The following is an 11,917-nucleotide window of genomic DNA, read 5'->3' on the forward strand; positions in this document are numbered from 1 at the left end:
GAGCAGCGCAGCAAGTGTCCGGACATCCAGCTCGGTGTGCAGAGGAGAGCTGAGCAGAAGGCAAACCTGCCGGGAGGGGGCAACGCACCGGGTAGGGGTGGGGGGACTGTGGGTGCAAATTAATGGGATAATCTGGGAGGTGTCTCTCCTAATAGCAACAAAACTGAGCCAAGAGCTCCCACCGAGGAGAGGAGTCACATCATTCTGTGCCAAACTGGCTCCAAGTGCCGAATGCGTAAAACCCCGATCCAAAGCTTTATTCTTTAAACACTTGTTTTACTGCTAAGTGTTCTGCTGGTATCAGCTTCAAATGTTTGGATAACATTTACTTTTCTTTTTTGTGGGAAAGTCCAGAGTTGACGCCCACCATTCTATGCTAACAACCTGTATATTTCCAGTTAATCACTGATTATATAAATAGTTATGTAAAAGGTTTTCTGCACCAGTGCATGCTTTCAGTAAATATCTTAAAATAATCAAAAGTTGTTTTGAAACAGGACGAAAGAGCATTTGATGTAAGAATAGAAATGGAAAGTAGCCACACAAACCCCCTCTGTGTGCACAAGTGCATTAAGCAGGACATTTGTCGTGTTGTTGTGTGATTTGTTTACTGCAGATGAACTCCATAGGTTTTGTTTTTTCTCACTGTGGGAATATTTTTAGTCAAACGTAGCTTTTGATTTCTGGTTGCCTTCACTGGCTCAAAGAAACACCTTTTCTTCTTTGTTCTTCTTTCAGGAGCAGAACCTTTTTTGGAGTCTGATTTTATTTATAGGGCCTGCAGATAGAAGACACACTTCTTTGTTCTGTTGTCAGGTGAGGAGTTTAGTTCTTTTCTGACAACAGCTCCATCAGTTGCAGGCGTGTTAGTTACATTTGCACTGCTGTTTTAGTTGTGAGTTATGTGTTCGCATTTGTACTCTTTTATTTTGTTGGCCAGTTACTGAGTGCATTGGAGACTAAGATTTGACATCCAAAACATGAGATGAGTTTGCAAACGACACTTTAAATTAAACCAGAGATCAAAATATCTCAAATTAGCCCATTAGTAGCCAACTCCCATTTATCATACTTATGATACTCGTGCATTTTTTCATAATATGTTTGTGCTTTCTGTAGTTTATAGTTTTGTAGTGTTACGTCATGCAGCAGGAGACATGACACAGCTCCCTATAAATACAAACAGGTTGACCTTTGCCATTATTCCAGATTTTTTTTGTTTAGTAGAAAACTACAATTTTTAAGACTCAGCTCAGCATTTCATGGTTTGTTAAGGATGCCTTTTCTTTTCTCTTTTTTTGCACTGCATGGATTCTCCTCCTTCAGGTTTATTAGCATTGGCAGGTAAATTGAGGGGTGCAGACAAAGTTCAGTTGCAGTAGTCTTATCTCGTCATCCAGGCAAAGATCTCGCTATCCCCTTGGTGAAATAGGAAAAATAGCTGAAGTTAATTTGGTGGAGTGGATCGTTCTCAGATGTGAGGCAAAACTGATACAGATGGAAATATAGGAACGAGAAAGTGGAGGGAGGGAGGAGGGAAGACGCTTGATTGGAGAGGAGGAAACTTTCCCAGAGAAAGACATAAAACTGATTGATGACTTCCCTCGAGGAATGTTTCCCCAGGTGTGTTTTGTGTGTGTGTGTGTGCGTGCGTGTGTGTCTAGTTACAATGCACTTAAGAAATGCTATCCTTGGACACAGGACAAGTGCAATAAAGTAAACTGAGGAGTGAAATAGCACGTTAATGCGTCAATATTGCATTTTGGCAACATCAATACAAAGGCACATGAGATATCAGCGTGCTGAGGAGGAGGTACCCTTATAAAGAATAATTTGAAAAACGCAAATACTAATTGAGAGCAGAAATCACCCCTAACAGTGATATAAGAAAAAGCGTTTAACTGTGTAATAAAGTCCTAAGGAGGTCCTTGACAGGTGCTTTGCACTGCCAGATTGTTCACCCTGCAGCTAGTAGTGTTCTTAGAGACTCAAAGCATAATAAACAAAACACCACGGAGGTGCAATTTTAAAAGTCAACATTAACTCGCTGTAACAGAAAAGGGGCACATTTCACAATACATGGCTGTCCGTGTTTGATGGATTAGCAGTGTTTAAATATTTAAAGTACTACAATATGGCTCTGTAGCTTGGTTTAATGATCAACTAAGGGAAGGGGGGGGGGAATTCCAATATAGCGAAATTACATTAATTTTTGCCCCCCCGCCCCAGCTCTCGGCCACCTTTTGGTGCAACAGATGGGATGTTATATTATCCTGGAGAAAGATGCCCGTGTAGTAGAAACATCCAGGCCTAATGTGAGCCACCATCGGCTCCAGTTATGCCACAGGGAAGTGTTGTGTGGTCTAGACACGACCCTAATATCACAATCCACCTGACAGCTGGCGCAAATAAAGTGAACTTGCGCCTGAGCAGAGGCACACCCGGAGTCCATGTCATCAGTCAGAGCCCACAGAAAACTGCAGATGTGGGGCCGAACATTCACTGTTATCTGGGTTTCAACACAGAATTAATAAAAAGATTTACCGCAGAGGTCCAAGAAAAAATAAATAAATAAAAGCAAAAATCAGTGTAAATACCACATGTGGGAAATAATGACTCAAAGACTGAAAGCAATTAAAGCTTAACCCATAAGAGCTCGGACCCATTTTTACTGTGAGGAAAACTATGGGAGAGTCAGTTTTGAAACTTTAACAGAAACTTCTCAGTGTGTAAAGAGGCAGTGACACCTGTGTCACCGTGGGTTCTTATGTATTTAACTGAGATCAGCTGAATCTTTTTTTTCTCCTCTACATATGATTAATGAGGTGACAACAAATAAAACTAGAGAACTATTAATGATCTTGGACAAAAAGAAAAACATGCATTTGAGGAGATTTTTGACTCAGTCCAAAGAAAACATTAAAAAAAAAAGTCAGCGGTGTACCTCAAGGTTCAATTTCGGGTCCCTTAAAGTTGCTTTGTACTGTGTGTATTATTGATCCCACTAAATGCAGGTGTAAAAACACCTTTAGAGCCTCTCTTTTAAAAACAAACAAACAAAATTTTCTCCACCGGGATGTACATAATAATTTAAATGTTATGGTATAATTCTGCATTTAAATGAAGACGTTTCTTTTTTAAGTGGCTAAAGCCTAGCAAATTATAGACAGATTAGCCATTAGCTCTGTAGAATTTAACCATGATGTTATTATAAATGACTTAAAAGAGGGGGGGGGGGGGGGGAAGCATATAAAAAACTAAGAGTCAATTTTAGATCCATATTTCCTTTTAGATCTTTCTTCTGTTGACAAAAATATTAGGGGTCAACGTACTAAATATGCAGTAACTTCAGCTCATTGCTGCTAATTCATCACCATAGCAGCATCTTCTGCAAGAAAAACTTTGCATACTACTTGGGAAAACCAAGGTTCAGAGGCTGTAAGAAGATCCTCTGTAAACATTGAGATGTGTCTCATCTGTTCCAGAGATCGACCCCCTCCGTCATCTGAACAGATCCTCGGGGAGATCGTTTTTCTTTCCCTCTGACCTCCGCTCTAGTCCATAGAGGGAATAAACATTGGGCACGCTTTTTGGTATAAGCCTCATCGGGATTCTCATTTGTATATTCACCCAGAAGATGGCAGTCATTTTGGATTTTAAAAAATTTCTATGTTCTACAAATATGTACACAAATCATTATTTCCTAAGTAATGCAATATGATTCTTTTTGTTATCTTTAAGGAGGAAAAAACAAAATAAACTTTATTGAATGCTTTGGCTCTGAAACATGCTTGGTATAAAGAACAGAGTGTAAAATTATCCTGGTTGCCATGAATCCAAATGCAGTGTTTTGTTTTTCCAGAGTTTTCCTCACTTTGTCTCTGGCACGAGTGCTAACGGGTGCTGTTTGCTGACGGGGAGCAGGCTGTTGTTCTGGAAAACAAACAAAAAACAAATCAATTACCCTGTTTAGTTCAAGTACCGGCGGTGTGGAATTTAGAAGAAAGGATTTTTGCTCAGCACCTTTTCCTGACAGCAGCAACATGTTCACCCTTAAATCTCTGTCGCTCTGTCTCTCGTTTCCAGCCACATCATGGTGGCCTTCTGTTGTATTTAAACTGCTTGTTAAAATACTTTTATCATTGTGGTTGATTAAGATTTCCAAAATTAAGAGTGACCTACATCTCGCTTTAGCTCACATATCAAATATTTATCCACTACGCACCTTGCCAAAGCAAACAAAGAAGGTTTCTAGATCCTTTCAGAGAGGAAAACAATCAGAGGAAATGAAACACGAGGAAAAGGAAACAAACCGAAGGCTTTGTTCACAAAAAAATTATTAAAAATGGACGTTTCAACACAATATCAAACACTGACAAGCAGCTTGTGTAATATGATAAAAACATTGTGTATATTTTTGTCATAGGGGTTTTCATCATCAGAGGAAGTTGCCTGTAATACAATTTCAAGCGTGATGTTGACAAATGTGGATATTTCTAAAATATCGTTACAAGGCTGGCAAACACATTTAAAGTTTTAATTTGAATGATCTCACCAGCCTCATTGTGCAAGGCGCACCTTATAAGGTATCTTCTTTAAACATCTGTGACACCTTTGGGCACAGGGCCCACAGACTGTAGCAGTTTCCAAATAGTGGCATGATAATCACTATTAATCACTCTTTAAAGTTTTGCACATTTTTGTAACTTTCCTTTTTGCCTGGAAACTCATTTTTGTACACATCACTTTATCTGCTATCATGATATTACAAAGTCATAAAGCTCTGACTGTGGAAGCTTCCAGACAGGTTACCAGGCTCTATGGATTAAATAAAAGTGAACACACACTTGATATTTCAAATGCACCTGCAGGTGTAGTCTGCAAATAAATAAATATAAATAAAATAAAAGGTCAGCAATGCAGCCTCTATACAGATGGCTACATGAATGCTTTTAAAAAAAAAAAACAGTTCAATGACACTAGCCTGTAATTAAAAAAAAAAAATGTTAGCATTTTTAAAATTATCTTCTTCGGTACAGGTATTTGAGATTGATGTAGGCCTTCTCTGGAAGAAATACGATTGGTCCCAAAGTGGTTATCTCTGCAAGAACAAAACATCCGAGTGAATCTTCTGCTGATCCTGTGACTTACAAGCTGTCTGCTTTTAAAATTCTGTCCAAATCACAGCAGAAGCAGCGGTTTGTCTGGGCTGTGTTGCTCCTCAACGCCATCTCGTGGCTGGACTTGGCAGTAGCTGTCTAAATCGTGTTGTCAGTGCTGGGACAACTCATAGAGTTGATCGTCGCCATCCTCTGATCTCCATTTGAAAAAAAAAAGTTTGCATCAGGCATTTTTCAGTGGTTTAATTTGAACTTGGAAACACTGACCTTTAACTTTTTTCTTTCTTTCCTTCTTCTTTTTTTTAGTTTTTTAAGAAAAGGACTTTTTTCATTGGGATCTTCCTTGAACTGCGCCCAGCTTCCAGGTAACACGTGATACCTACAGGGAGTGCAGAATTATTAGGCAAATGAGTATTTTGTCCACATCATCCTCTTCATGCATGTTGTCTTACTCCAAGCTGTATAGGCTCGAAAGCCTACTACCAATTAAGCATATTAGGTGATGTGCATCTCTGTAATGAGAAGGGGTGTGGTCTAATGACATCAACACCCTATATCAGGTGTGCATAATTATTAGGCAACGTCCTTTCCTTTGGCAAAATGGGTCAAAAGAAGGACTTGACAGGCTCAGAAAAGTCAAAAATAGTGAGATATCTTGCAGAGGGATGCAGCAGTCTCAAAATTGCAAAGCTTCTGAAGCGTGATCATCGAACAATCAAGCGTTTCATTCAAAATAGTCAACAGGGTCGCAAGAAGCGTGTGGAAAAACCAAGGCGCAAAATAACTGCCCATGAACTGAGAAAAGTCAAGCGTGCAGCTGCCAAGATGCCACTTGCCACCAGTTTGGCCATATTTCAGAGCTGCAACATCACTGGAGTGCCCAAAAGCACAAGGTGAGCAATACTCAGAGACATGGCCAAGGTAAGAAAGGCTGAAAGACGACCACCACTGAACAAGACACACAAGCTGAAACGTCAAGACTGGGCCAAGAAATATCTCAAGACTGGTTTTTCTAAGGTTTTATGGACTGATGGAATGAGAGAGAGTCTTGATGGGCCAGATGGATGGGCCCGTGGCTGGATTGGTAAAGGGCAGAGAGCTCCAGTCCGACTCAGACGCCAGCAAGGTGGAGGTGGAGTACTGGTTTGGGCTGGTATCATCAAAGATGAGCTTGTGGGGCCTTTTCGGGTTGAGGATGGAGTCAAGCTCAACTCCCAGTCCTACTGCCAGTTTCTGGAAGACACCTTCTTCAAGCAGTGGTACAGGAAGAAGTCTGCATCCTTCAAGAAAAACATGATTTTCATGCAGGACAATGCTCCATCACACGCGTCCAAGTACTCCACAGTGTGGCTGGCAAGAAAGGGTATAAAAGAAGAAAAACTAATGACATGGCCTCCTTGTTCACCTGATCTGAACCCCATTGAGAACCTGTGGTCCATCATCAAATGTGAGATTTACAAGGAGGGAAAACAGTACACCTCTCTGAACAGTGTCTGGGAGGCTGTGGTTGCTGCTGCACGCAATGTTGATGGTGAACAGATCAAAACACGGACAGAATCCATGGGTGGCAGGCTTTTGAGTGTCCTTGCAAAGAAAGGTGGCTATATTGGTCGCTGATTTGTTTTTGTTTTGTTTTTGAATGTCAGAAATGTATATTTGTGAATGTGGAGATGTTATATTGGTTTCACTGGTAAAAATAAATAATTGAAATGGGTATATATTTGTTTTTTGTTAAATTGCCTAATAATTATGCACAGTAATAGTCACCTGCACACACAGATATCCCCCTAAAATAGCTAAAACTAAAAACAAACTAAAAACTACTTCCAAAAACATTCAGCTTTGATATTAATGAGTTTTTTGGGTTCATTGAGAACATGGTTGTTGTTCAATAATAAAATTATTCCTCAAAAATACAACTTTCCTAATAATTCTGCACTCCCTGTATAGAACCCATGCTGGGGGATATGCTCCCTCCTTGTAGGCATTCAAAAGTTGGGTATTTCAGTGCTAACAGTGCTCCTGGGGTTCTGATGGAAAAGGAAAGGTACAAGCTGAATCTGGAAGAGTTTGTTCTGAACTTGGAGCAGGAAACAAGATCTGGAGCTGCTCAGCTGGGAGTCTGTGAAACATCTGCAAAGAACAGACAAAACCTTTATCAGATTTACCTTCTGCCCTCAGCTTTTATTAGCATTTTGGAATAATGGGATGCAGGAACTGGAAAGTAATATGTTCAAAGGAAGTTGCTTTCATTTGGAGAATTAAGTGGAGGAACTACTGTGGACATTAAAGACTCACCCCTGGTGGTCTATGGTGGGATAGCTGGGGTAAGAATTCACATTGGGGTCAGAGTGGCCACACAGCTGCTCGCGTACAGCTCTGAGAGGAAGAGGATGATGAGGCCTCAATGTTGACTGCTTCAGCCAAGAAGTAAACAGATGTCTGTCGCTCACTGTTCCAATCATCTGATGAGGGATGAGCTGCAGATTTAATCAGCTTTCAACTTTTGGAACAAAAAAATGTTTCCTTGAATGTCTACATGAAGAGAAAATCTGTTTCTATTGCATTGTTTTATTTATAGCTCGGATTTCAAATCAGAATTTAAGGAACAGTTATATCAAGTAATAAAGGTCAAAAGTCGTTCTTTATGGAGGACCCAGCATGCCAAAATTACAAACAAATAAATAAGAAGGAATAAAGGGAATATTCATAAAATGTTATAAACAGGTATTTCAATGCGCTCCTACATTTGTTTATTTTTGTGCTAATACTCCAATGTACATTCACCAGCCACTTTATTAGGTACACCTTGCCATTATTCATCTGGACCTCTTTTACTTTCAGATCTGTTCAGCTTTTTGTTTCATTCAGAGAATGTAACAAAATAGCTGGACACAAAAGCATTTTGTGTTTAAGACTTCTGTTCCAGTCTAACTGTTTACATTGAAAAATGATTTTGTTTTAGCTCAGAGAAGTCATATTTTTCTTGTCTTGATGCTCCAAATGTTTTCAGTTGGTGAAAGGTCTGGACTGGAGGCAGGCCAGTTCAACACCTGCACTCTGCTACTATGAAGCCATGCTGTTGTGATAGACACGGTATGCAATTTATCATTGTCTTGCTGAAATATGCAAAGCCTTCCCTGACAAATGACATCTGGGTGGGAGCACATGTTGCATGGAAAGGTGTATATATTTTTCAGCATTGATGATGATTTTCCAGATGTGCTAGCTGCCATCTCTATAAGCACAAATGAACCGCACCTTTATACCATCAGAGATTAAGGTTTTTGAGTGCTGATGACAAGCTCCTTTTTATTCCAGGCCGTGGTGTTTGTGTTTTCCAAAAATAATTTAAAATCTTGATTCTTCTGACCACAGAACAGTTTTCCATTTTGACTCAGTGCGTTTTAAATGAGCTTTGACCCAGAAAACACAGCACTGTTTCTGGATTGTCTAAGGAGCTTGGAAAGAAAAGCGTCTGGACTTGTTTAAGTTGCTTGAAGACGTTTCACCTCTCATCCGAGAAGTTTCTTCAGTTCTAAGAGTCAAATGGTGGAGAGTCCCAGATATAAGCCTAGTGGGAGTTTCCCGCCACAGAGGGACAAAAGGACCCCCTGATGATCCTCTAATCGCCTGAGCCAAGGTGTGGAACTGGGTGTGGGTCCCAATCAGCCAGAGTTTCGGGTGTGTTCATTGTGAAACCTGGCCCCACCTTATCATGCGAATTCCTGAGATCAGATGGCCCAGGATGTGAGTGGGCGTTAAGGCACCTGGGAAGGGATCTCAAAACTGGATTATAGATGGCAGAGAGTTGGTGTCGTAAACCCCCGCCTCTGTTCAAAGATGGTCGCTCACAGTGGACATAGATGGCTTCTTTCACTCCTCTTTCAAACCATCTGTCCTCTCTGTCCAAAATGTGAACATTGGCATCCTCAAAAGAGTGTCCTTTATCCTTAAGATGCAGATGGACTGCTGAGTCTTGTCCTGTGGAGGTGGCTCTTCTGTGTTGTGCCATGCGCTTGTGAAGTGGCTGTTTGGTCTCTCTCTTTGCTGACAGCAAAGAGGCACAGAAAAGAAGATCAGACACCAGCGAGGGAGGATAAGAAGGACAGACGCAACAACATTGTCATCCCCTATGTAGCCGGTGTATCGGGAAGACTCAGAGTTTTCTCCAAGCATGATATCCCAGTGTATTTCAGACCCAGCAACACGCTCAGACAGAAACTGGTTCACCCGAAAGACAAAACGCCAAAACATAAACTTAACAATGTGGTGTATGCTGTACAGTGCAGCGAGGAATGCCCAGACCTCTACATTGGAGAGACCAAACAGCCACTTCACAAGCGCATGGCACAACACAAAAGAGCCACCTCCACAGGACAAGACTCAGCAGTCCATCTGCATCTTAAGGATAAAGGACACTCTTTCGAGGATGCCAATGTTCACATTTTGGACAGAGAGGACAGATGGTTTGAAAGAGGAGTGAAAGAAGAAGAAAGGTATTGTTGATCTTTGTGTGGTAATCCGTTGTGTTCAGGACCACGGTGCATCTTCCCTTATCAGCTGGTAATATAGTGATGTTGTGGTCTTTGCTTAGGAAAGCAACGGCCTTCTTTTCCTGTATTGTGAGGTTAGACGGCGGGACTTTGGCACTGGAGAGGGTGGCTGAGAGTTTCATCCTGATTTGCTCTGCTTCTGTCTGTGATAATTTATTAATCCGTATGGCGGTTTCTCTAGCTGTGATGAGGTCCACTATGGGCAACTGTTGCGGAGAAATGGCAAAATTGAGTCCTTTGGCTCAGCGGTCTCCAACCTTTTTTGCGCCACGGACCGGTTTATGCCCGACAATATTTTCACGGACCGGCCTTTAAGGTGTCGCGGATAAATGCAACAAAATAAAACTAGTACCGGTACCGAAAAAAAAGAGGATTTATTCATAACACACGTGAAAAGACCCAGGAAAACCGAGTTAATGATAAAAACGATAACAAAATAACGCTGAAAACCCTGAAAACCATACATTTCACACCTGAGCCTCAACTCTCGCGGCCCGGTACCAAACGACTCACGGACCGGTACCGGTCCGAGGCCCGGGGATTGGGGACCGCTGCTTTGGCTAATACTCTCTTTTCAGGTTCAGTGAGATTCCGGTCTGAAAGGTTCTTCACCCATTTTTCCTGACTGTCCTCAGGTGTGTGTTCTTCTCTGAGTTGTGTAGGTTCAGACCAAGGAGTGTTTTTGAAAGCAAGGTGTGGAATTTCCTGTGTCGTCTTTCTTTTCCTTTAGAGTGTTGGGCCCGCTGAGCCTTGTCCACAAACTTGTAAACCTCTTCTAAAATAGGAGAGGGTAAAACAGTTTCCAGTTCCTGCAGAGACTGGCTAATCTTGTTCTGGAGGGCATCTATAGTGAAATGGACCTGTCTTATCCTTTCACTTAGAAGCTGATTTTGTGCTTTGTAGAATCAGAAGTCCCACTGGGTTTAAATCTGGGACTCTCCACCATTTGACCTTAGAACTGAAGAAGCTTCTCGGATGAGAGGTGAAACGTCTTCAAGCAACTTAAACAAGTCCAGATGCTTTTCTTTCCAAGCTCCTTAGACTACGATGACCTGGATGACTGAGAACCTTCACAGCCATATTTCTGGATTGTGTTCACTTATGGCTTATTCTTTGCATTATAGCGCTTTAACCTGCCTTTGTGGATGACGCTGTCAACTATGTTCACACACAATGATTTCTATAAGCATTTCTGAGTCCGTGGCAGAATCATACCTGTTTTTAATGCCATGGTGTCAAATGGACATTTTACTCATCAGTCCAGTTTTTGGAATTTGGGTTATATCGTCAGTTTTTAATGGATCAGCGACACAATAAAAGCTCTTAAGACTTTTATGTTTGTGTAAATTATCATTTCTGTTCACACTGGACAGAAACAGTGTGAACAGTGCCACCAGGTGAGGCGGGAGCAAGTTGATAAAAAGCACAACACTCTCAGCACTATCAAGAGAACCCACTAGGTGGCAGCATTAAGCAGCTACATTCAGGCTTTGTGAGGTTTTGTTGAGCCCTGAAGAGCTGAAGTTGGACAACAGCACAGCTTTGTGTGAACCACAACTGTTCTCACACAGTCAGCAGAAATTGTGGTAGTCTCCATTCTCAGACACCTTGGCAGTGTAGTGATCCTGCAGGTGAGCCAGTGTGCAAGAAAGCAGTTTTTATTAGAATCTTAATGCTGTCCTCATAACATTTCACCACAGAGACCTGGATCTTGTTTCATTTATCTGCAGTTATAACTTCAACCGGATCTCCAAAGTGGGAGTTTGGCCTGTTTGCCTGCCAGCTGTGTGAGGAAGAGAGGGCAGCTTTGATAAGTGTAACACTTAAAAGCTATATCTCCTGGGTCTAGGTGCGGTTTCCCCCTCTGGGGACGAGGGAACCTGAACCTGGGGTGTAAAGTATGTTTGGGGAGTATGATTGTGTGTTCAGTGTCCATTTGTGTCTGTCTTCAAGTTGGGTGAGTGCTGAGTATTTTTATATGCGTGCATGAGGGTGGAAATGCACATCTGTGTCTATATGTCAGGTCGGGTCTTAGACTCCACCTCTTTGGGAACATCTCAGGCCCTCCAAAATATGGAGGCCTTTCCCCTCACCACACTCCCTGCTGGTGGCTGATGCCCTCAGGAGTTGTTGGTTCTTGGTGTCCGGGGCTGGGCGCGCAGGCATGTTCTGGCTCACTCCCGGTGGCTGCTTGGGGGGGACTGGCGGCCGTAGCTCAGTCTGGCCTCTTCTATGGGGGGG

The sequence above is a fragment of the Copadichromis virginalis genome, linkage group LG3 (genome assembly GCF_057382275.1).
Source record: "Copadichromis virginalis isolate Kocher_CV1m ecotype Utaka linkage group LG3, C_Virginalis_male_GT1.1, whole genome shotgun sequence".
NCBI classification, from domain to species: Eukaryota; Metazoa; Chordata; class Actinopteri; order Cichliformes; family Cichlidae; genus Copadichromis; species Copadichromis virginalis.